Consider the following 26,497-nt stretch of genomic DNA (forward strand, 5'->3'; position numbering starts at 1 on the left):
TTTTTTAAGCGTTTTAAAAAAAATACATTGAATTTTCCATAAGGCTCACCATCGCCATCTAGTGTCACACTGTATATTGCACTTAAAACAAACAAAACGTTTTATTTGCAGCTGTGTAGCTGAGTCCCATGTTGGCTCCTTCTGCTTTAAAGCTTCCCTCATTTTCTCTCTAGGCTCAGCTGCTTTCTATAAGCTCACAAGTTCCTGTCGGCAATTTTTTATTTTTTCAGTGCAGAGGCTAAACATCATTTTCTTTTAATTCCCATATTTACATTTTAATTTTATTTCTGCATACTTGTGCATCCCCTGAGTATACAGAAGTTTCTGCCTTAATTTTTTGGTGGCCCCATTTTGTTTCCAAACTCATGTGTACTCAGCCCATTAAGGAGAGAATTATGTAGTCTTGCATGGCACCCAAACCTGCATTATTTCACCATAGGGTTAATAATGTGAAAGTGTCCCAGATGTTTTGGGACTACAACTCCCACCATCCCTAGCTAACAGGACCAGTAGTCAGGGATTATGGGAACTGTAGTCTCAAAACATCTGGCGGGCCGAGTTTGCCTATGCCTGCTTTAAAATCTGTTTTAAAGTGGGGTGCATTTAACTGAATAATTGCATGTAAACAATTATTTTAACAAAGGGAAGGTAGGATACTATTTATAGGGAGCAAGGGGCAGTAGGTCCTTATTGGTATAATTAGCCACTCATCTTTCAGAGGTATGTTTTCAGAAGCGAGTCTGCACATGAACAGAGATAAGACATGCTTTGTGGCGCTGTACCCTGCATGAAATTGCTATTTCATAAACACAGCGGACTGGCCATTATTCCCAATTGTGAGACTGTGTTACAGCCTAATAACGCAGGCATGCCCAGAAAATATTGATAACCTGCAAAGTCTTATGCATATGGCTTTCAAACTGCATCCCAGGGTTTCTCAGAAGTTTCTCAAGGGCCCCATGATGAGATGTGGACAGATTCCTTGGAGGATCTCTGTTTTAACCTGCTGTTGTAAGAGTTAGTCAGTGTCCTGAATGAATCAGCTGCACACAGGTGTGTGGAAGATGTGGCCCTCCAAATATTGCTGAACTGTTGTTGTTGTTTAGTCGTGTCTGACTCTTCGTGACCCCATGGACCAGAGCACACCAGGCACTCCTGTCTTCCACTGCCTCCTGCAGTTTGGTCAAACTCATGCTGGTAGCTTCGAGAACACTATCCAACCATCTCATCCTCTGTCGTCCCCTTCTCCTTGTGCCCTCCATCTTTCCCAACATCAGGGTCTTTTCCAGGGAGTCTTCGCTTCTCATGAGGCGGCCAAAGTATTGGAGCCTCAGCTTCAGGATCTGTCCATCCAGTGAGCACTCAGGGCTGATTTCCTTCAGAATGGATAGGTTTGATCTTCTTGCAGTCCATGGGACTCTCTAGAGTCTCCTCCAGCACCATAATTCAAAAGCATCAATTCTTTGGCGATTAGCCTTCTTTATGGTCCAGCTCTCACTTCCATACATCACTACTGGGAAAACCATAGTTTTAAGTATATGGACCTTTGTTGGCAAGGTGATATCTCTGCTTTTTAAGATGCTGTCTAGGTTTGTCATTGCTTTTCTCCCAAGAAGCAGGCGTCTTTTAATTTGCTGTCACCATCTGCAGTGATCATGGAGCCAGGAGGTGATGGGACCAGTGGCCATGATTCCTGGCCACTGGCCATGCCTTCCGGGGTTGGTGGGCGTTCACCAGAATACTTTGCAGCAGGCAGGATTCCATAGCTGATGAGTCAGTTTGGAACAGGTTTCCCGAAGGAAGTAAGTCTAAAAACCACTGTTCCGACACTTGTATAACAAGGGCTCGATTCTATTATGAAAATGCATGCATGCATCAACAGTAAAATCTGGCAGGCCACATCAAGCGGTGGAGGAGGGAGTCTCTTTTCTGACAAATAATAAAACGTAATCTTTGATGTATAAAATTTGGAGCTTTGCCAATGTGCCAATCAATAACCTGTGTATGATAAATCAGCAATCAAATATTTTTGAGTCATAGGAAGGTGGGAGGGAGGGATCTAGCTGCTGCCAGCCTGTCAATCAATCAATCAGTCAATCACAGAGTGCCTGAAAAACCACAGATTATTTCTCTCTCTCTGTGTGTGTGTGTGTGTGTGTGTGTGTGTGTGTGTGTGTGTGTTCTGGACTCTGCCAGTCTGCAGGTCCAATCAATCACTGTGTGCCTGATGAATCATGAAACGCACTCAGTGACATGTCAGTGCACATACTCACTTGGTACAGCTCTCATCACCCTGAGTTTGTCTTGCAGTTAAATTGACTGAAGGCGAGTTGCAGAAAATGTTCTTTCTCCCAGCTACTGACCTCCTTCTCCTCCATCACCAGCCAGTCTCAAATTCCCTTAGTCTGTCTTTTGGTTTTAAGCGGAAGATTTCTAGACAAGGGTTCAACAAGGCAGTGAACAGACGTTTCCGATGTCAAATTGGCTGTTAAACTATCAACAAAGATGTTAGACAAATTCAACAAGAGGATGGATTCCTGCAAGGTACATTCTCCCCCCTCCCCAAAACTCATCCGTTTTACTTAACGCATCTGCACAATCAATGAGGTGACACTAAGATCACAAGGGCCCTGTTTCAATATCCTTAGAATTTGCCTCACTTTCTATCATGAGACATTACAAATGGGATGGGATGGCGGCGGCTGCTGTTCTTTTGTTTCATTTTCTTTCTTTCTCTCTTTCTTTCTTTCTTTCTTTTGTTCATATTTATATTTTTTTATTTTTTTATTTTCTTAAAGATTTTCTTGTTTTACAGAAGTAAGTGTAATGTCTCTCATATTTTTTCCATGTAACATTTTTACAAATCCGTTTCATTTGTTGAGACATTAGGGAGGGGGGAAAAAGAAGGGGTGGAGGGGGGTAAGATGGGTGGGGTGGGGTCGGGTGGTGATGTTTCTGTTAGGCTTAATGTATGTAGGGTTTGGTGTCAGCGTTGTTCGTGCTGTTCACTTGTGTTCCTTTGGTGGTGAGAGAGGTTGGGGTTGGCCTAGGGTGTGGTTGTTTGTTTGTGATTGGCTGTGGTGATGTTTGTTTTCGTGTGTGAGTGGGGTGGGTGGGTGTTTTGGATCAGGTTAGCCATATTGATTTATATACTGTTGGTGGATTATTGTTGTTGTTTTGTTGGGCTGTGTATGTGATAAAGGGGAGCCAACCGGGGTGAAGGCGTCTTCTTCTGTTTGTCCCCGTGTCAGTTTCAGTTTATTGGTTACTTTTTCTAGTAGGGCTGTTTCCCATACTATTTGGTACCATTGGTCCATGCTTACTCCTGACAGGTCTCTCCAGTGTCTGGTTATGGTGTTTCTGGCTGCTGAAAGGTGGGTTATGAGTTCTTTGTGGTGTAAATGGGCATTGTTGTCTTGGAAGATGTTTAGTAGGGCCAATTCTGGGGTGATGTCTAATACTTGCTTAGTTATTTTACATATTTCTTGCATGGCTGTTTTCCAGAATAGTTGGATTTTGGGGCACTCCCACCAAATGTGGAGGTATGTTCCTGTGGAGGTGCACCCTCTCCACTTTTGTTTCATTTTCAACGTATTTGTGACTGTTTGCTACACGATTGATCTGCAATAAAACATGGACATTGGTTGCAGCAAAACAAAAACAGGAAAACCCAACCTCTGGGGTCAGCTTCAAGTTTAACAACGTACTTAGGGCAACTTTTCCTAAGAGAGCCCCATAACCATCTGGGTGTAGTAGAGGTATAGGCAGTTGAATTTTCACAAAAGCGTGTCAGCACCCAAATCAGGTGGGGCTTGGAAAAGTCAGAGACATCGTGTGTGAGGGTTTGACAAGTGAGCCGTATAACTTGTCTGTCTTTTTTTTTAAAATAAATTTTTATTGATTTTTTCCAGATATAAATATAAAGTCAGATAGCGAATGAAAAAAGAAGAAAAGAAAAACAAAAAAATCCAACTTTCCATTACATTTTTCCGTAACCGACTGGACTTCCCCACGTCTCCCTCACCCTGCTTTCTTTACAATAAAAATATCAGCAAATTAATAGCTTGTTTCATGTGTTATTAATACTTTCAAATAATTCTCTTTTGGGTTCAAAATACTTATTATCAATTTACTTTTGCCCTAAAATAAACACAATATTATTTTAAACTTTAGTCCTTTCATAGTCATATCTTAATTTCCAATATACAAAATCTTATTGCTGGAGCTTAATTTTTAGATTCATGCAAATTATTGACATTCATATAACTTATAATATTTTTGTAAATAGTCCTTGAATTTTTTCCAATCCTCCTCCATTGTCTCTTCTCCCAAATCACGGATTCTGCCAGTCATTTCGGCCAGTTCCATATAGTCCATCAATTGCATATGCCACTCTTCCAGTGTGGGCAAATCTTGTGTCTTCCAGTGCTTTGCGATAAGTATTCTTGCTGCTGTTGTTGCATACATAAAAAATGTTCTATCCTTCTTTAACACTTTCTGGCCAACAATGCCCAAAAGGAATGCCTCTGGTTTCTTGGGAAAGGTATACTTAAATACCTTTTTTAACTCATTGTAGATCATTTCCCAGAAGGCCTTCACTTTTGGACAGGTCCACCAGAGGTGAAAGAATGTCCCTTCAGCTATAACTAGTCTGTCTTAGAGCTGCCACAGATGGAATCCCTGATCTGGAGTTTGTGCAGAGTAGAGGTGAATTTGTTCTCCACCACAAGAATGAGTTTCAAAGCTTTACTGGAAACAGTCTTAAAATAGTTACAAAATAAATGTTGGCAAAAAATACAAAGTAACACATTGCTCTTAAACAAACTATCAGTGTGGTCCAGTCTTCTTTTTTGTCCTTAATATACAGTGGTACCTCAGGTTATAGACGCTTCAGGTTACAGACTCTGCTAACCCAGAAATAGTACCTCAGGTTAAGAACATTGCTTTAGGATGAGAACAGAAATCGCACGGCGGTGTCACGGCAGCAGCAGGAGGCCCCATTAGCTAAAGTGGTACCTCAGGTTAAGAACAGTTTCAGGTTAGGAACAGACCTCCGGAACAAATTAAGTACTTAACCAGAGGTACCACTGTAGTTCAATAAACTATGAGAAGTGGGTCGCTGCTGTAGCTATACCATATAATGGCCACCTACTAAAATAACATTTTAGAAAGATGGGAGGTGTATATTAACTATTAGAACGAACTGATTGGTAAACAAACCTCTAGCAAACAGCTTTCCTTTTTTACAATCAAGTGGTATTAAAAAAAATTATGAAAGAAATAAAATAAACTAGTGACCCTCTTGATGGGTAGTCAATGTGGTTCCCCTCAACTGTGGTTGGACTGCAACTCCCATCAGCCTTGACTATTGACCACACCTGTTGGGATGGATGGAAGTTATGCTCCAACATCTGAAGGGTACCATATTGGCTACCTTTGTATCAATATCTGATATTCTAGTCTTGTGCATTTAGATTTGTTTTTGTTCTCATCTCTCTCAGAATTATGTAATGGGTAAAAACTCATGGTTGTATTTGCTTACATATAGCTTAACAACAGTAGCTAAGTTTGATAATATACAAATAAAATAGAATTTAATAAGAAGGTGATGGTTTTGTATAAAATGAGTCACTCTGGCAAGCTCCAGAGAAAACCTGGAGGAAGCCAGGTTTGGGAACTGGTTGGCTAAACTATGAGTGGAAAAGGTGACAATGAGTTTTGCCGAGTTAAACTTGCCCCTTATGAATAACATATTCTTACAAATTACCGAGCAAAAAAGTTTTTTTAAAAAAAACCATTTTTCTGCTGAGAGTCTCTTTATACAGCAAATCATTCATAGTCAAACATTGTGTGAACTAATAGTGCAATTGAAATGTCTTTCAAAAGTATGATGTTCGATACTATATTAAAGACATGTTAAACAAATATTGCATAAAGGTTCCCCCTTTCAATCAAGCTCGTACTCAGTTCAGCGGAATCCCTAAGGAAATATGGGAAGTGATTCTTGAAAAGAAAAAGAAAAATGTCCTTGGTTTTTTGGCTTTCAGCACCTCAAACGCTTCACCTGGAGCCTCTTCTGAAACTCATCGCGTGTGCAGAAAAGGTTGGCAGGAGAAAAGAAGCATTCTTCTCTAATGGGAAGCAACAACAAAACAGTTCTTTGAACGCTTTCCAGAAATATAGGCAGAAAACCTTCCAGGTAGAGTTGCAACAACACAGTCCATCCTCATAACAACTGCTTAATTGAACGGCTTGGGAGCAACCAGGGCTGAAGCTGAGCAGATGTAGACCTGATCAGGGCCCAGATATCAGGGCCACCATGTGGACCACACTAGGAGATGACAAGGGCACAAGCATAATAAAACAAATTCATGCTTAGTCTGTTTGATCCATCCAGACCAAAGAGCCATGTGCTGCAGTAGCCAGCGGCACACATGGCAGCCTCTCAGTTCTTGCAATTTCGGGAAAGCAGCAATAACAGGAGACTTATCGCAGGGAGCTGCCTCATATCAGGTCAGAGACTCTTTGCCCACCTAGCTCAGTACTCTTGACTCTGACTAGTAGCTCTCCAGAGTCTCAGGCAGAAATTTTCCATACCACTCCATTACCAGGTCATTTTTAACCGGAGGTAGGACCTAGTGTCCTCTATATGTAAAGGACATACTCTGCCATTGAGCTATGATACTGGCCTCAAAGGTTCTTCACTGGCATTCATCTGTCTCAAGAAGCAATGGAGTGCACCTCCAGGGGCAAAGTCAAACCCCTTCAGCACTTAATTGAGGCACAAGACTGGGCAATATGTATGAAGGTCCTGGACTGCCCAAGACCTCCCTCTCAGCCTCACTGATGTGGTCCAAAGGAAAGCAGAGAAAGAGGTTTAGCACCAGCTTGGCTGCAGGAGTTGCTGGAAGGAGGCCTGTATACCTGAAGGAACGTCTCCACCCCCATTGTTCAGCCCGGACACTGAGATCCAGCTCCGAGGGCCTTCTGGCGGTTCCCTCATTGCGAGAAGTGAGGCTACAGGGAACCAGACAGAGGGCCTTCTCGGTAGTGGCGCCCACCCTGTGGAACGCCCTCCCTTCAGATGTGAAGGAAATAAGCAGCTATCTTCTCTTTAAAAGACATCTGAAGGCAGCCCTGTTTAGGGAAGTTCTTCTCCCAGAGATGTCCCACAAGGCAGCTGAGGTTTAGAATCAGAGTTTTCTTTCTCCTAGATTGGCTCCCTTCCCAGGCTGACGAGCCTCATCTGCCCCTCACTTCCCTCTACAGCACCTGCAGAAACCACTTTCTTGACCTCTGGACCCGCTATTGGTCTCATCTGCTCCATCCACCAGAGCCTGTCTTTGCATGCAGGGGAAGTCCATTGAGGGTTTGAGACCCATCAGCTACCCTCACCTGGTTTAGCTGGCCAGTCAAAGCCAATTCTCAGGGTGTGCCCACTGTTGCATGCCGACAGCTTCTAGGAGCTACAGGTGAGAGCTGAGTGCAGGATGGGGACCAAAGATGGACAAAGTACCACAGGGTGTATGAGGTGTTCAGGGAGGGGCAGCACCTCTGTTGGAGGACATGTCATACTCAAAGGTCCTAGTGGGCCTCTATTTATGACCAATGAGCTGCAAATAGCTTGATGTGCCTCCAAGTTGTAGTGGCTTAAGTTTGGAACCTTTCTTTCTATCCTGAGGCAACAAGGAACATTGCAACCCAGAGAATCAGAGTTTGAAGGGCCCCAAGCGTCATCTAGTCCACCTTCAATAAAGGAATCTCAGCTAAAGCGTCCGTGACAGATGGTCATCTAAACCTCTGCTTAAAAACCTCCAAGGAAGGAGAGTTCACAACCTCCCATGGGAGACTGTTCCACTGTCGAACAGCTCTTGCTGTCAGAAAGTTTTTCCGTATGTTTAGTCGGAATCTCTTTCTTGTAACTTGAAGCCATAGGTTCGAGTCTTACCCTCCAGAGCGGGAGAAAACAAGCTTGGTACCCCCTTTAATAATATTCCGTGGATTCATTCACAAAGTACCTGAGTAATATTGGCTTTGTGCTCCACTGCCAGTCACTTGGTCAATGATCTCTGAGAAGAGGTGAACAGGGTCAGATGTACTCTATTGATCTTCTTGGAACTATTGGCACAGCTGATCATAAAGCACAGAGACATGACTGTGGGAACTTGCTCTGGGCGCATCCTTGAACAGGGATGCAACAAATACCCATTATTTTCATTATCAGTAATGAAAAATGCATATTTGCTGCTATCACTATAAACATTATTAGTATCACTATTGGTATTATTAGTGATATTAGTATTATTTTGATTTCTTACCTGCCCTTCATCATAAAGTCCCAGGGTAGAGGACAGTAATTTAAAAATGCAATAGGGGTCCTAAACATATATACAGCTGAGAATAAGTGTATGAGATATAGGAACATGTTTCTGAAAGGTGATTGCAGTGGGTTCGTTTGTTTTTTTTCAAATATTTAATAAGGCGCCAAAGGTTGAGCAAAATGTCATTTTCCCAGCACAAAAATAAACCAGTCCATGCAGAACAAAGACCATACTGTACAATAGCAGACTTTTTTCTCTTACCTATTTGCTTCCAAAGTATGAACGAGACACAGTTTAAGTATAAGTACCTTTAGGTGGAGAATTATGACAGTAATGCTAGTGTCCCTCTAATACAGTGGTTCTCCAAGGGTGTGACGCAAGAACAAGCAAAGAAACACTTAAACATTTCAGTATAGAGTATAAAAACAGTTTGGTTTTGGATGCACAACCAGAAAAAGTATCCACGCCTCTCTTCAAGAGCATTGCCTATTCTTCTACCATTCTCCATGACATATTGTTGTGAACAGGGATTTTCAACCCTGACAAATGAAAGATCAGAAAAGAGAAAGGCTTTTTTGTGCCGATGAGGAGATGAGAGCTTGTTTGTTTCAAATTAGACCTAATATAAATCAGATTACCCAGCAAAAGCAAGCTGGCACCTCTCATTGAGCTTGTATATATGCTTAAGGTACACATGTAAGAGGCTCTTTTATCATTCTATTCTGGGAAGAATACATGTCCTTATGTAGCTGCATTGTTTTATACCAGGGGTGGCCAACTCCCAAGAGACTGTGATCTTAAAAACTGGCAGTGATCTATCCCCTTTTGGGGGGATCAGGTCAAAGTTGTTTAGCTTTTTTTTAGGGAGGAGGGAAAGCCCTGTTTTTTAGGGGTGGAGGGAGAAGTTCATTTTTTTAAAAGTTTCAAAATATCAAAACATATCATATCCATTATTTCCCCCCCACCTCCCCATCAAGCCCTCCCTCCCCCCCGAGACTTCCCTCAGCTCCTCTCTCTGATTTTTCAGCACATATTATTCTCTGCATACTGTAAAATTGTATAAATCCTTATATTATCTATCTGCTATGCTATGTTAACAATCAATAAATTTGTGTATGTTTATTCAAAACCTGCCAAGGAATCCAATTCATTTTGTTGTCTTTTTAAGTAATTTGTAAAAAGTCCAAGGGGTGCAGGGAAAAGTTATTAAGCTTTTTTTAGTGAGAGCCAAAGTTGTTGAGCTTCTTTGGGGTGGGGGGACAGTGATCTACCAGTGATCTACCACAGATGTCCAGTGATCTACTGGTAGATCACAATCTACCTGTTGGACATGCCTGTTTTATACTTTCTGGATGTGCCATGATCATATTATAAAGTAGTTGTGTTCTATGTTATTAATCAAGCACTGTATGTGTTTTCTTATCAATAAAAAAATTCAGCGTGGCACGAGCAAATTCTGAAAGTGTGGCCCAAAGGAAAACATTTGAGAACCGCTGCTCCAATAGCAAACTCTGGTGGCAAGTGCCAACAGCCATGGCTTGGGAGCAGCCGGTGCCTCAATGAAAAGAGGGAAGGTCTACAGAATTACACACACCAAATATTAAGAATCCTAAGGGAGAGGAGGGTGAAGGGGCCAAGGCGGCCTGAGGATAGCAGCATACCATGGCAATGTTTTGTTGTGGGTCCCACTTCGGAGGGTGAAGCAGAGAGATGCCGAAGGACACATCCTGTCACACCACTGTAAGTGCAAATGAGTCGGAGAATCTGGTACTGAGTGCAGAACTGAGCAGCCAAAGAATCTCAGCTTTCTTTCCTTCTTTTTTTTTCCTTTTTAAAGGGCAAGTTCCTAGGACTTGCATCCGAGAAAATAGGCTGGAAAGCACGTGAGCCTTGTCTAGTGAAATCTCCAAAGCTAAACTGGGACTCTGATGAGGATTTCCAGTGACCAGGAGGTGGGGCTTCAGTGCCCAGCATAATTCATTTCACACACACACACCCCATGATTAACAGAAGCTGAATAACTTATGCAAATGAACAGAATATATGCAAATTTGCATGAGCTGCGTAATTAACTGAGGAAGTGGAATTATTTTTTAGTAGTTTTTTTTTTTAAAAAAAGCAGAGAGTTATGTGCAGGCCTGGCAAATAAAGCCCTTTTCACATGCTTAGAAGCCCTCTTCTCTTGACAAATTGCAGGACTGTTCGTCACTAGCAAACCCTAGTTAATTAAGACCTACTTCTAACCAGTGGCGTAGCGTGGGGGGTGCAGGGGGGGCCGGCCGCACCGGGCGCAACATCTGGGGGTTAGGGTTAGGGGGCACAAATCCACGGGTTAGGGGGTGCAAATTACTTGCCTTGCCCCGGGTGCTGACAACCCACGCTACGCCACTGCTTCTAACCCCACCTCAAGACAAGCCCGAACCCTTGTTCTGTTTGGGGGGTGCAGATCAGAAGGAACAGACACTTTCTGAACTTGATGAAGAATGCATTCATGGAAGATTTTTAAGATTGGCTTCTGGCCAGTTGGAATGAATTTAAAATGTGGCAGGAACTGTTTTATCTCTCTGCAAAAATTAAATAATTGACATGAGATAATTCCACCCCCACCCTGCCCCCACCGAAGTGAGATGCTATACCTTAGAGGGCAAGAGGCATGTTCAGCCAAGAGCGCTATCCCTTGTTTTCCTATTTCCGTCTGTAGAATCAGATTGCTTAGAAGTGTAATTTATCAAGTTTGCAATTTGTCATGGCCAAAACAAAACAAAATAAAAATGCAGCACGCGAACACACATACACATGTCCTTCTGCAGTAAATGAACAGGAAACGCAGACAGTTTTTAAAAGGCAAGTGTTCTTACATGCTCCTGGTTTAGCAGGTGGTGCTGCAAAAGCTTTTGGTCGAGGACTTTTACAGCAACAGCCACTGGACAGATGAGCTAATTGGGACTGTCAAGAAAATCTGTTGCCACTCTTTGAACTGAGTAGCTATGCATCAAGGCACTGAAATCTGTGCATCTTCTAAAGCAGCCCCCCTTGACCCATAAAATTGCCAGTTCAAATATTACGCTTTCAATAAGCAATGGGGGGGTGATTAATCACCCAGTCATCTTCTCAAAACTGTGCCATGCCAAACTGGACCATGAATCTGTGGTTACCTTTTAAATATATATATATATATTGAGGTGGGTAGGTAGCTCCTTATCACTGAGATCACTTTTTGCTTTCATGAAGAACAAGGGCTGCTGTCGATGCCAGGTTGCAATACACATAGCTGTCAACGTATCCCTTTTTTTAAGGGAAATTCCCTTATTCCGAATAGGATTCCTCGCAAGAAAAGGAAAAAGTTGGCAGCTATGGCAATACAGCCATATCCCTCCTCCAAGGGGTAAAGAAACATCCCTATTGTTATTAAGATGTACACTCGTGATCGGGAGCCCAGTTCAATCGAAATGTCCTTAAGATCCCTCATAACAGCACATAAAATGTCAGGCTTCAGCAGTCTAGAAATATAACATTTGAGAGGTATAAAATAAGAAATGAAACAAGGTAATAAATTGCTGTTATTTTTATCACAGAGAATGCAGGGTAGGGAGATGTGAGGAAGTCCAGTTAGTTACACAAAAAAAGTGTTATAGACAGTTGTGTTTTTTTTCTTTTTTATATTGTTTGTTGGTGTAATTGTATGTTTTCTTGTTTGTTATTTCTTTGGTGAAGGGATTCTATGTGTTTGGTATGTGACTTTCTATTCTATGTCTGAAAACTGAATAAAATATTTATAAAAAAATAAAAATAAAATGTCAGGCTTCAGGGAAGCAGCTCCCTCCCTTCCTTTGGCTGTGGATAAGCAGAACAAAGCAAAAATAGTCTCTTATCATTTAAAGAGATTTTAATGATCACAGCGAAAGTCCCTTCTCGGAGTAAAGGTGCTCCCAATCAAGGTTTACACCCACTTTCCCCCGAGTCATCCTTATCACTTCCTTGTCTTGCAACCTGATCTAACAACCACTGTGCCTTCTGTGCAGCTACCTTATCTAATCTCCTTGACCTTGGACTAAGCGGCTGGACACTTTCCAGCAAACCAGAGTCTGTTAACTCTCTCTCTCCTGGTTCTTCTTCTCCTATATTCTTCTCCTAACTGTTCACCACCCAGTTATTCCCAACTTTGGTCTTCTGAACTATGTCCCTCTGCAAACCACTGTTCTAAATCTATACTGTCCCACTGCTCCTGGGAAGATTCAGGATCCTCATCAGGAGTGGGGAAGGGGGAGGCTCCCACCATTCCTCATCTGTGCAGCCCTCCTTGGCATAAGGTAAAGGTAAAGGGACCCCTGACCATTAGGTCCAGTCGTGACCAACTCTGGGGTTGCGGCGCTCATCTCGCTTTATTGGCCGAGGGAGCCGGTGTACAGCTTCCGGGTCATGTGGCCGGCATCACTAAGCCACTTCTGGCGAACCAGAGCAGCGCATGGAAACACCGTTTACCTTCCCACTGGAGTGGTACCTATTTATCTACTTGCACTTTGACGTGCTTTCAAACTGCTAGGTTGGCAGGAGCAGGGACCGAGCAACAGGAGCTCACCCCGTCGCGGCAATTCGAACCGCTGACCTTCTGATCGGCAAGTCCTAGGCTCTGTGGTTTAACCCACAGCGCCACCCACGTCCTTAGCACAGTCCCTGACAAAAATGGACAGATATGCAGGTGAACTTTGTAGGCCCCCACTGCAGAGCCAAAGGGCAGCACCTTCTGGCCTCCACCCCTGGCCAGGTGACCAAGGACCACTGGGAGGTTACCCACCCCCACCCCTGACTTCCAGGAAGAACGTCATCAGGTGGGGACTACTGGTCACCATCCATCAACCAAAGAAGGAGCAGATTCTGGGAATATGACTTCCCCCATCCCTGCCAGAAAGACCACTCTGCTCCAATAGCCAGCTGCCCCACGACAGAATAGATGGGGAAAGAAGATTCTCATACCCTCTGATGTTTCTCCGATGAAAATCAGAGTGTCCTATTCCAAAGTAATAATAATGAAGATGATTTTACTATTTATACATCACCCATCTGACTGGGTTGGCCCAGCCACTCTGGGCGGCTTCCAATATGTATCAAAACATACTAAAACATTAAACATATTTTTTATTAAAAAAAACTCTACAGGGCTGACTTCAGGTGTTTGTTAGAGTTTGTTGTTTTGTTGTTATTGGGGATCACTTTCCTTGTGATGTGAGGACATATGATGTTTTTGTAATACAGTGGTACCTTGGCTTACAGACGCTTCAGGTCACAGACTCCGCTAACCCAGAAATAGTACCTCGGGTTAAGAATTTTGCTTCAGGATGAGAACAGAAATCGCGCAGCAGTGGGAGGCCCCATTAGCTAAAGTGGTGCCTCGGGTTAAGAACAGTTTCAGGTTAAGAACAGACCTCCAGAACAAATTAAGTTCTTAACCCGAGGTACCACTATATCCCTTTATGGCCAGATTTACAGCAGTAGATCAAGAAGAAGCCCAGCTGGATCTAGGGTAGTGCGACCAATTCAGTCACACTGAGTGCAAAGTTTCTTGCACATCCCAGCAAATGCCACAACTATGACATACAATGGAAGGCAAGAGAGAGGATTTTGGCACTGCACAGGGTGCCACTGAAATTTGAGATGCCAAGGTCCACCACTGGTGATAACTCTAAACCCCAAACAGCACCAATCACACCCCCTAAGGACCTGTGCACCCTATGTATGTATTTGATTATATAAATGCAAAATTATACTCCATATATTCCCAAAGTTTTCACAAAACTTAGAAACAGAACCAAGAGAAATGATTAAAGTAGCAGGAAAACTTGCCTACTTAGTTTTCCTCCTTTCTAGCCCACTATAAGAGATCATTCTAGAGAAATGAAAAACAATATTGTATATTTGGGTAGGCTGATCTGCTTCTGCGATAATCAATGAAGCATACCCGGTTTTAATTAAATTTGTCGCTTCTCTGCTTACTTTCTCATTCTGATGTATGCTAGTTTTGCCATAAGAGCTTATTCCCATAATTTGCCCACCATCAATACGGAAAGAATTGTACGCAGCCTCCAACTCATTGCATAAAATATTCTGGCTGCTGTGGTCATATATGCGCCTAGCACTTGATGTGTTTCCTTAACAAAGGCAACCTCCTCAGGCCACACACACACACTCCCAAGCCATGCCCATTACCAGCCCTGCTTGGCAGCCTCCACAAGTATTTTTGCCTGGTTGGAATGTGTACTTGAACTGTCATCATGCTTCTTGGGTAACAGGGCAGGATGGAATATATAAATTTAAAAAATTTAAAAATGTCCAGTAGCATCTTAGAGACCAACTAAGTTTGTTCTTGGTATAAGCTTTTGTGTGCATGCACACTTCTTCAGAAAACACATAAAAGCTTATTGCAAGAACAAACTTAGTTGGTCTCTAAGGTGCTACTGGACAATTTTTTTTATTTATATATATATATATTGACTGTGTCAGACCAACACGGCTACCTACCGGAATCTAGGAGAGGATGGGTGAGCAGGAAGAAAGTAGCCCACTATACATTCAAAATTATCACTCCTCCCACTTTGGGCTGTGGCTCTGCCTATCACTGGCAAATGCCCCTCACCCCAGAAGGTTGTCTGGAAAGGAATGCGGTCCTTGGCCTTTTTATTGTTTAGTCGTTTAGTCGTGTCCGCCTCTTCATGACCCCATGGACCAGAGCACGCCAGGCACTTCTGTCTTCCACTGCCTCCTGCAGTTTGGTCAAACTCATGCTGGTAGCTTGGAGAACACTGTCCAACCATCTCGTCCTCTGTTGTCCCCTTCTCCTTGTGCCCTCCATCTTTCCCAACATCAGGGTCTTTTCCAGGGAGTCTTCTCTTCTCATGAGGTGGCCAAAGTATTGGAGCCTCAGCTTCACGATCTGTCCATCCAGTGAGCACTCAGGGCTGATTTCCTTCAGAATGGAGAGGTTTGATCTTCTTGCATTCCATGGGACTCTCAAGAGTCTCCTCCAGCACCATAATTCAAAAGCATAAATTCTTTGGCGATCAGCCTTCTTTATGGTCCAGCTCTCACTTCCATACATCACTACTGGGAAAACCATAGCTTTAACTTTATGGACCTTTGTTGGCAAAGTGATGTCTCTGCTTTTTAAGATGCTGCCTAGGTTTGTCATTGCTTTCCTCCCAAGAAGCAGGTGTCTTTTAATTTCGTGACTGCTGTCACCATCTGCAGTGATCATGGAGCCCAAGAAAGTAAAATCTCTCACTGCTTCCATTTCTTCCCCTTCTATTTGCCAGGAGGTGATGGGACCAGTGGCCATGATCTTCGTTTTTTTGATGTTGAGCTTCAGACCATATTTTGCACTCTCCTCTTTCACCCTCTTTGGATACCCAGTTTTTAAGTTGTAGGATGAGCCAATCACAAAACTCAGCATCTCAAGTTCCTCTGTTTTACAGAATGTCGTGCTGTGCTTAAGGCTGCAATCCTAAAAACTCACTAAGGAAGGATCTCCTTCAAACACAGTCAACCTGGACAGAGTTTCACTGTAAAAGTACTGTACGTGCTGTGAGCTGGGAAATTCTCCACTGAAATCTGAGCTCAGCTACAAATCTCGCCAGGTGGTCTAAGCACCTTCATTTTCTCCTTCCCTGCCGCACCTATAGTACTGTTGTGTTTTACAGGGTTGTTGTAAGTGCGGATTGATTTTTGAGGGCGCATTGTCTCAGCAATCCTTAACATTAAAAGTTAAGCACTGTTGTTTACTTTTCTACCAGCGGAAGTAACAAAGGGCCTCTCTGCTAGGGCAATGTGTTGAAATTAATACTTCTTACTGGTGTTAAAGTTGATAATCCTAAATCAGGAGTGCTGACAGGTTTGGTCTCAAGCTCATTGCACTCATGGCTTGCTGCCAAAGAGGCTGGCAATTGGCAGCCTTCCTGGCAATTGCTGCAGAGGGAATGCCGGAAAGGCGAGTGTGGCCTGCTAAACCAACCATCCTCCCAAATGAGCACTCCTGTGAATTTGGCAATGCAGTTCTCTGGCCAAATCATGTGTCCAGAGATGCATGTACAAGGGCAAAGTGTGATGATATAAACAACATACAGAAAGGGTTGCTACAGGAAATTGTTTTGTAGAAAGATGTATATCAGAAAATCAATTGCATAGCAAAGTGTGTACATTGGCTCCCAGTACGTTTCAGAGCACAATTCAAAGTGTTGGTGTTGACCTTTAAACAGTGGCGTAGCGTGGGTTGTCAGCACCCGGGGCAAGGCAAGTAATTCGTGCCCCCTAACCCGTGGATTTGCGCCCCCTAACCCTAACCCCCAGGTGTTGCGCCCGGTGTGGCCGGCCCCCCCCCCGCACCCCCCACGCTACGCCACTGCCTTTAAAGCCCTAAACAGCCTCGGTCCTGTATACCTGAAGGAGCGTCTCCACCCCCATTGTTCAACCCAGACACTGAGGTCCAGCACTGAGGGCCTTCTGGTGGTTCCCTCACTGTGAGAAGTGAGGTTACAGGGAACCAGGCAGAGGGCCTTCCTGGCAGTGGTGTCCGCCCTGTAGATTGCCCTCCTATCAGATGTCAAGGAAATATACAACTATCTGACTTTTAGACGACATCTTAAGACAGTCCTGTTTAGGGAAGTTTTTAATGCTGATTGTTTTATCGTGCCTTTAATATTCTGCTGGGAGCCACCCAGAGTGGCTGGGGAAACCCAGTCAGATGGGCAGGGTATAAATTATTATTATTATTATTATTATTATTATTATTATTATTATTATTATTATTATTTGAAATTCAAAGTAAAATACTGATGGACATTCTGGAGGACTATTTTCTTGAAAAATTTCAAAGTGAGCCAAACAAGACTAGAAAACATGAGAAACAGAGTAAACAAAATTGCCATATTTGCCCATCCCTGCTGCCTGGAGAATCATTCCAAAGGACCTATGGCAACCATAAGTAGACTCAAGAAGAGTTCAGAGGAGCGACATAAGGTTCAGTAGCAGTGTACGAATGCAGCCAGAAGCTAGAACGTTAAACACACACACACTTAAATTGCAACATATTATAAGAATCCTGGGAAGCGAAGTGGGGACAGAGCTTCCTTTAAAAAAAAATGGAAGAGATGGCAATACAGTGGTACCTTGGTTCTCAAACTTAATCAGTTCCAGAAGTCCATTCCAAAACCAAAGCGTTGCAAAACCAAGGCACGCTTTCCCATAGAAAGTAATGCAAAATGGATTAATCCGTTCAAGACTTTTAAAAACAACCCCTAAAACAGAAATTTAGCAGAATTTTACTAATGAGACCATTGATCCATAACATGAAAGCAATAATCAATGTACTGTACTATAAAATAAATTAGACAGTATTGCAGTTGATAAAAAATGTTTAAAAAAATTTTCTTACCTGCACTGATGATAGTCATTGTTTGGATAGGGGGCTTTTATCCATTTCCACAGTCACACAATCAATCAATCAGTAGTGTCGAAAACAAAAACGCAAAATAAATAGCAAAAACAAAAGCGCCAAACTTAATCTGTTCCAGAAGTCCATTTGACTTCTGAAATGTTTGAAAACCAAGGCACAGCTTTCTGATTGGTGCAGGCACCCCAGAAACAATAGCCAACAACTGCATCAGATGTTCAGCTTCCGAAAAACGTTTGAAAACTGGAAAACTTACTTCCGGGTATTCAGCATTTGGGAACCAAGGCGTTTGAGAACCAAGGTACCACTGTACTCAGGATAGGAAATGTGCTGTGTGGCTTGGCAGGGAGCCCTGCCATCTAATTTATTTGTTTGTGGGGGTAGGTTACCGTTGCTTGAAAGATAGATGATAGATAGATGGTAGGTAGATGGTAGATAGATAGGTAAATAGATAGACAGGTAGATAAACATTTGACCCCTCCCCTTGTAAGTACCACACAACCTGCTGCTTATACAGTGGTACCTCGATTTATGAACTTAATCCGTTCCGGAAGTCTGTTCTTAAACCAAAGCCGTTCTTAAACCGAGGTGTGCTTTCCTTAATGAGGCCTCCTGCCACCAGTGCCCTTCCACCATTCAGCTTCCGTTCGTAAACCAAGGTAAAGTTCGCAAACCGGGACACCTACTTCCGGTTTTGCAGAGTTCATATACCAAATAGTTTGTTAACGGGGTTGTTCTTCAACTGAAGTACCACTATATGGGCTAGGTTTTTAACTGTGAAGCTGCAAAGGGGTGGCCTGTTGTTATACGAAGACTGAATGAGCAGCATTTTAGTTTACAACTGTGTTTGGCCAGTGGGTTTGCAAAGCCGCTGCGTGGCTTTCAGGCTGATCATATGATATCAATTAACAACACGTATTCTGAGCCAAAGCTCTTTAACCTCATTACATGTATCATCCAGTGCAGAATTTCTCCACAGAGTCTTGTAATGCCAGCTCCTGGTAGTACGGAGGCTAAAAACAATGGAAGATTAGCAAAGATCCCTGCTCAGTTACCAGTAGCTGCAAAGAGCTTGGCTACTTATTCCCCTTTTTACTCTGCATTTCAAGTATTAATCCCCTCATAGTTGTTTATACTTTTTTTACTGTTAATGAACTGGAGGCAAAGCATTTTACCTACCAAGAAGTTAGTAATAATTAAGGTTGCTGGGGCCATTATATTTTAAGCCTGCCATTATAAATATGCATAAACCATGCACTTCTGAAAACCCAACCATTCAGATATGTGGTAGCATCAAGTTCACAGTCTTCCTGCCTAGCTTGGCCTTAAGGAATTGCAGTGTCATTTCTATACATATAACATCCACTAATACATAGCTGTCAACCGTCCCTTATTTGGCAGGAAAGTCCCTTATCCCAGCGCCGTGTCCCGCTGCTGTCCCTTATTGATGATGTCCCTTAAATTTCCCAGGTTTCAAAGGAAGCAGCTCCTCTCCCTCCCTCCCTGCTGGCCAGGAAGGAGAGAGGCTCCAACTGGGTCGCTTGGCTGCATTGCTCACCCAATAAGGAGTCTAAGAACAACTGGGGGGTGGAGCTTGCATGCCTTGTGCCAATCAAATTGGCCACGTTGCCTGGGGACTCGCCATTGCTCAGCGCTTCCCAGCGGAGAGGTGACGGTGGTTTCCCTTGCTGTGCTGTGGGAACCACCGCTTGAGGCTTCATTTGGCTGCTGGCTGTGCTTTCTGCCTTTGGCCGGAGGGGCTCAGAAGTTGAACATATCTGTGCTTGGAAAATCCTTTATTTTGGCTGCTGATCCCTTATTTTCAAATCTGTAACTTGACAGCTATGCACCAATATAACATCCACTGAGATCAACAAGTGTGCAGGATTGTAGCCTAAGCTGTGCAGCATGAACACCACTTCTCCCTGCAAATGCACTGAGTGCATTTTCTTCTTCTTTGCAAAGCACTGCCAGACCAGCAGGAAGTTACAGGTTGGGCACTAACTGGAAACGGGGCAGTGTGACCGCTCCAAAACATTTGCAGCTGCAAACAATATTGAATTAGAGGTTTTGGGCAAAGTGCCATCACTCAGTAATGTTGCACTCCAACCCCAATGTCCAAGTGGTGCAAGATTCCAGACACTTACCCAGAGTTGTTGTTTCCTTTTTTGAATGAGGGACAGCACAAGCTATGGCGTCTTTAGGATATATGGCTTATCTACACATATATACGGGACGCGGGTGGTACTGTGGGTTAAACAGAGCCTAGGACTTGCCGATCAGAAGGTCGGCGGTTCAAATCCCCACGACAGGGTGAGCTCCCGTTGCTCGGTCCCTGCTCCTGCCAACCTAGCAGTTTGAAAGCATGTCAAAGTGCAGGTAGATAAATAGGTACTGCTCCAGTGGGAAGGTAAATGGCATTTCTATGCGCTGCTCTGGTTCGCCAGAAGCGGCTTAGTCATGCTGGCCACATGACCCAGAAGCTATACGCCGGCTCCCTCGGCCAATAAAGCGAGATGAGGGCCACAACCCCAGAGTTGGTCACGACTGGACCTAATGGTCAGGGGTCCATTAATACTGTCCATTAACACTAACAAACCGTATCTCCCATTCATCTCTCAGATCCCCTTGTAAATCTAAAGTACTGACCTCACCACATCCTGTGGTAAAAAAATTCCCCAAGTTAATTACACATTATGTGAAGGTAAGTGTGTGAAGCTACAACATTCCTACTATCAGCTTAAGTGACACATTCATTCTCTCTCTCTCTCTCTCTCTCACACACACACACACACACACAAACACACACACACACACACACACACACAGAGTGCCAAAGGCCCAAAGGCAGAAAGCCCAGCCAGCAGCCAAATGAAGCCCCAAGCGGTGGTTCCCACAGCGCAGCAACCCGGCAAAGGGGATGCAGCAAGGAAAACCACCGTCACCTCTCCGCTGGGAAGCGCTGAGCAAAGGCGAGTCCCCAGGCAACGCAGCCGATTTGATAGGCACAAGGCATGCGAGCTCCACCCCCTAGTCGTTCTTAGACTCCTTATTGGGTGAGCAGCGCAGCCAAGCAACGCAGTTGAGGAACCTCCCTGGCCGGCAGGTAGGGAGAGGAGCTACTTTGAAATCCGGGAAATTTACGGGATATCAACAATCCGGGATAGCAGCGGGAAAAGGCGCTGGAATAAGGGAGTTTCCCACCAAATAAGGGAAGGTTGACAGCTATGTGGGGAGTGTCCTGGGGGGGTGCCGCCTGCACCAATGTCATCCCCCTCAGGGATGACACCCGGGGAAGACCGTACCCACCTTGCTCCACCTCTGTCTGTCACGCAGGTTGAAACCCATTTAGTTCATTAGGGAGCAGAGGTATAGAGTGCTCCTGCAAGTTCCTAACCATCTTATGATGGAAGGCCATCAGTGACAAATGTGAAATTGCAGAGCTGAATTTGTCATTCTGACTTGATCAGCGGCTGGACTCCCAATTGCTTGCCTTTTCCTCTAATTCCTGGCTTTTCCAGAAGACAATTCTCTTCCCAATACAAAACAGGGAGCAAAAAATCTGAACCCCCCCCCCAGTTTTGCTGTGAAATGGATTGTTCACCTTTGCACCCATATAACTGCCTTTTTGTCATGGCTCCCATCTGCCTTCTCCACACTCTGTTACTCCATTTTTATGGTAACTCGTTGAAAATGAAGACAAGTTGTATTAATAACGTATATCAATCCGGAAGACTTAATCTTTCACTCTTTTTTTTCCCCCTCTTTTTTTTTTACAAGTCTGCCTTATTCAGACATAAGCTGATAAGATTACAAGTGCTAAAACAATCTGTGAAATGATGCGTGGACTTTTAAGCAAATTAATAAGCGCCTTGGAGCAATGATATATATAATCAGTGAAGCACCTGAATCTTTCACAGTAGATAGAGCCTCAAAGCGCCTTTTTTATCTGTTTAATTATAGTGAAAGGGATAAATTGTTGGCTTTGCTGGGAGGAAAGAGCCAACTTAAAACATGAAGTCTGGGGAATTTCTTTTAGAGAATACACTTCCTGCACTCTTAAATATTAAAGTTTGATGCTTTAATATTTAACCAATGGACAGTCCACTGAGACACCTATTTCATTTCCACTGGGGTCTCGAGACAAGCTTCAGCTAGTTTTAATAGACATCACACATTTTTTAAAAAATAGGCACCGTTAAGTCACCGTTCAGCTAAAAGCCATGGGGTACAATAAGCTGTGTGGGTCAAAAGCACAGGTCCTAGAGGAACCGCTGAAGTAGAACTGTGTCTTTGTTATTAATCCAGAAATTGCATTTTTGAACATATATTGCTGACTGTATAAGTCTCCTTTTTTTTCTTCCTCTCCCCTCGTGGTAATTTCCTCTCACAAACAAGACTTGCCCTTTTTATTTTTATTTTGTTTCCCCACAAAGCCACCCTTTAAGCTCATTTCCAGCTGGCATTTTATAGAAATCCGAATGGCTGTGGTCTGTGTGTTCGTGCCACTGCTCATATTAGACACCTCTAATAATGCTCCTCAACTGGATGCGACTTGGACGTGACCCTCTTTACGAATGCAAGGTAACTTCACTAGGGCCTTTTGAAGGCAGACTGTCGGGTCAAACTGAGGCAGTTTAGGTGTGATGCTTGTGACTGACTGTCATCCAGAGGGGAATGTAAGCTCCATATCTCCCACTCCCGCCAGGACCTTGCTACCTGAAGGAGCAAGCAGCTATCCTATTTTTAAAAGACACCTGAAGGCAGCCCTGTTTAGGGAAGTTTTTAATATTTAACGCTGTATTGTTTTTAACACTCGATTGGGAGCCGCCCAGAGTGGCTGGGGAAACTCAGCCAGATGGGCGGGGTATAAATAATAAATTATTATTATTATTATTATGATTATTATTATTATTATTATTATTGACTTGCACTACTAGGGCATGGGTAGCAATGTTCTTTTCTACATTTCTAGGCAGAACCGTAAGGCGCAATGCAGAGAGTGGTGGTAGACAATGCACATCACAACAGCATTTCCATTTCTACAGCTGGAAAATGGTTGCTTCCAAAACTTCTTCTCAAAATCCTCCACACACAAATTTCTGAACGTAAAATAGTCTCCAAATATTGTCTATTTGCAAAATATTTGGGATCTAATTTGACATTCTGATTGCTGGTATTTAGTATCTAACTTGACACGTGGCATCATCTGGCTTCATTACTGACAATCGATATTTGAGAGGATTCGAAAGTAGGCATGGAATAGCAGTTAGCATTTGATGGCTCACATGCAATAGTCTGTAGTATTAAACAGTACAGTGGTACCTCGGGTTAAGTACTTAATTCGTTCCAGAGGTCGGTTCTTAACCTGAAACTGTTCTTAACCTGAAGCACCACTTTAGCTAATGGGGCCTCCTTGCTGCCGCCACGCTGCCGGAGCCCGATTTCTGGTCTTATCCTGAAGCAAAGTTGTTAACCCAAGGTACTATTTCTGGGTTAGCGGAGTCTGTAACCTGGAGCGTATGTAACCTGAAGCGTATATAACCTGAGGTACCACTGTATTTTGAAGTTGGCATAAAATGATATTCAATGTTCCAGCATGAATTTTAGTTTAGTGCATTTTTATTGCCTTTCTAGAATACTTTTTACATGTTTTTAAAAATGTTGCCATTTTTGAAATTGCTAGCCATTTCTTTTTTCTTTTTCATACAGCTGTGAAGGACCCCCACTAGCAAGCAATGAAAACTTGCAGTGCAGTGCTAGCAGGCTTAATATGTGAGCATGCTGGAGATTTAGGGTATCTTGGTAATATTTGCATTCTTTACATCTATATAAGCAGAGGCATGCAAACTCCTATAAGCAGACTGCAGAGTCTCAAAGACCCTCTCCGAAGGCTTGCACACCTAGTTCCAGCTAATTCCAGCTGTGAACTCTTAGGACCAAACTAGATTTCATTTAATACTTAGTGGGCAATTAATACCTTCTTTTCCCCAAAACAATTACATTTGCAGGGGAGCATGGTTCTGCAGGTAAATTGCCCACACGGAGCTAGGAGAAGTTAATAGTCTTTTGTCAGATCCCCAACCGCTCGTCCATGGTGACAAGGTGGTCAAAAGCTTGCAACAATATGTTTTTTTCTACAGCACTTTATGTATTTCTAATAGAAAAGCCATTTAGAAACATTATAAATAAATAATATCAAAATAAATGGTTGGACCACAAAGAGTAGTTTGCACTAAATCGGCCTCATCTATCTCACAGGGGCTTTGAAAGCTGGTCTACTTGCCTTTGTTCTTGTCAATTTCACCTTCCTTGGGATTTGCTGAACATTCTCCTTCGCAGGCACCTCCACAAGTCCTGAGTTTACAAGATCTAAGCAGGCATGTGAAGCAGTTGCTCTCCTACTAGCTAATCAAAATAAACCTTAGGAAATCTAAGCTGCTGTTCCAAAGCAGATCCTATTGTCAGGCCTCAACTTCTCTAGAAGTTTATTTTTGCTTGATTCTAACTGGTTCGTCTCTAAGCAGATTTTGCAAGACCTTGACTCATTTCCAAATTCTAAACTTGAGCTGCTAGATGGGATGCCCTTTGCCAAGAAGCCAAGTGCAAGATGTCAGTATCAGAACTTTACAAACCAAACATAATGATCTGAAGCAAGCTATTGTTCAGTTTTACAACATAGCAGTACAGTGGTACCTCGGTTTAAGAACTTAATTCGTTCCAGAGGTCCGTTCTTAACCTGAAACTGTTCTTAACCTGAAGCACCACTTTAGCTAATGGGGCCTCCTGCTCCCGCTCCCGCTGTGCCACCGCTGCACAATTTCTGTTCTCATCCTGAAGCAAAGTTCTTAACCCGAGGTAATATTTCTGGGTTAGCGGAGTCTGTAACCTGAAGTGTCTGTAACCCGAGGTACCACTGTATATGTATGTGTCCTTTTAGTAATATGATTGGAATGGAGGCCAATGTTAAATTGTTTTGTCACTTTTTTTGGCTTTTCTTGTATTATAGGTTAAACCACATAAGAAAGGGAAGAACAGTAGGACCAAAAATGACAAAGAAACCAAGAAAAGGTCATCATCATCATCATCTTCAAACTGGCGGCGGATGAATAATGTATTGATGTGAAAACAAATGTCCAACGTTTTTCCATAATTATATTATACCTTCTATAGGAGTGACATATGGTGGAGGTTACAGGAATATGACAATCAGTTGTCATTGACTGTATTAAATACACTTGATCAAATGTGTATGTATAGGCTAGACAGACTTTGGTTCTATTGTCGTCATGTTTCATCAAAGTAAGGACCCAGTTTTACTTGGCCTCAGTGAGTCTACCAAATATTAATCAAAATGTCATAAAAATGTTGCCAGCTCTATTACACACCTGGAATATAATTTTGTTTTCAAATGTTAGGCATGTGAGACAAACATTCCATGTTGAAATATTATCTCTTTCTTTGGTTTTGCAACCAAGCAACCCTCAGGTTGTGTCCGTGCCAGGGTTTTAATACATATGTAAGTTACAGAGATAGTTTGTTTTTTCCCCCATGTGTGTTTTTGTTCACTCTCATATACAAAGGAGCGCTTTAAAACTTATCACTCCCAAATCTATCTTGATGTTTCCCATCCGTACTAGTGGGAAGTTCTTGATGGGATATATTTGTTGTGTGTGCTCTTGTCGTCCCTCCTCAATTTCTCCTTCCCCGCCCTCCAGAATATCCATAAACCTGAGCATAAGTAACTTTGAATCCACAAGGCCATCATGTGGATGAATGAGCCCACAGAATGTGGCAACCCACTAAAAAAAATCTAGTTGTGCAAAATTCCTTTCTGCTCTCCTACCTATCCTGCAGAGAAGAATTACCACTGGATTCTGTTTAAACTGAAAATTCAAGGTGAATTTGAGGGTTTCCACTTGGCTGTAACGTCCAAAGAATTTCAAAGGAAGCAAAAATACAGTGGTGCCTCGCAAGACGGAATTAATTCATTCCGCGAGTTTTTTCGTCTAGCGAATTTTTCGTCTTGCGAAGCACGGTGTCGGAAAAGTTTTGGAAAAGCTTCAAAAATCGCCAAAAGGCTACCACAAAAGGCTATGAGTTGCTCCTCGAAGTCAAGTCGCAACTGTATTAAGGGTGTTAAGAAAAAGGAAACAAACTTGCAAAAAACGCAAGATGTTTTCGTCTTGCGAAGCAAGCCCATAGGGAAATTCGTCTTGCGAAGCAGCTCAGAAACCGCAAAACCCTTTCGTCTAGCGGGTTTTTCGTCTTGCGAGGCATTCGTCTTGCGGGGCACCACTGTAGTTTTAAAAATAACATCAATGACATTTCAGGGTAGTGGGATTATGGTGTATTGAGGCATATAACGTTGAAATAGCAATGATGACAATATAAACAGTGGCATCATCTTGAAATAGTATCTTGTAATGCAGCCCGAACTATAGATGACTAACTGGTCAGACACCAGGTGGCAATATTAATTGGGTTATCGCATAACTGCAAGAAGAAACCCTGCCAATTGTGCCAAGACCTGTTCAAGGAACATGGACTCTGTCCAGAGTTGCCAGGGCTATATTTGAAAACCTCCAGGTCTGTGCTTTGTTGCTTGATGTTAGAATTGGCTGCAAATTTCGGGGGTCCACCTGGTGAGCTTCCTTTATGCTGTTGGGATCTACCATGCCAGCCCCAGCCACCCATGTTGGCAGGCAGCCTCTTTTTCCCTCCTCTCTGCTTTATT

At 43.0% G+C, this 26,497-nt stretch overlaps 1 long non-coding RNA gene across 1 annotated transcript in view; it reads left to right on the forward strand.

The window, feature by feature from the left end:
• LOC308593996 overlaps positions 1 to 25,613 on the forward strand; it is a 30,185-nt gene extending 4,572 nt beyond the window's left edge. Inside the window, exon 3 of the long non-coding RNA XR_014011200.1 lies at positions 24,770 to 25,613. This is a non-coding gene — a long non-coding RNA (uncharacterized lncRNA). The remainder of the gene's footprint in view (positions 1 to 24,769) is intronic.
• The last annotated feature ends 884 nt before the right edge of the window (positions 25,614 to 26,497 follow it).

This window comes from Podarcis bocagei (genome assembly GCF_964188305.1).
Source record: "Podarcis bocagei genome assembly, chromosome: 8".
Classification (NCBI taxonomy): Eukaryota; Metazoa; Chordata; class Lepidosauria; order Squamata; family Lacertidae; genus Podarcis; species Podarcis bocagei.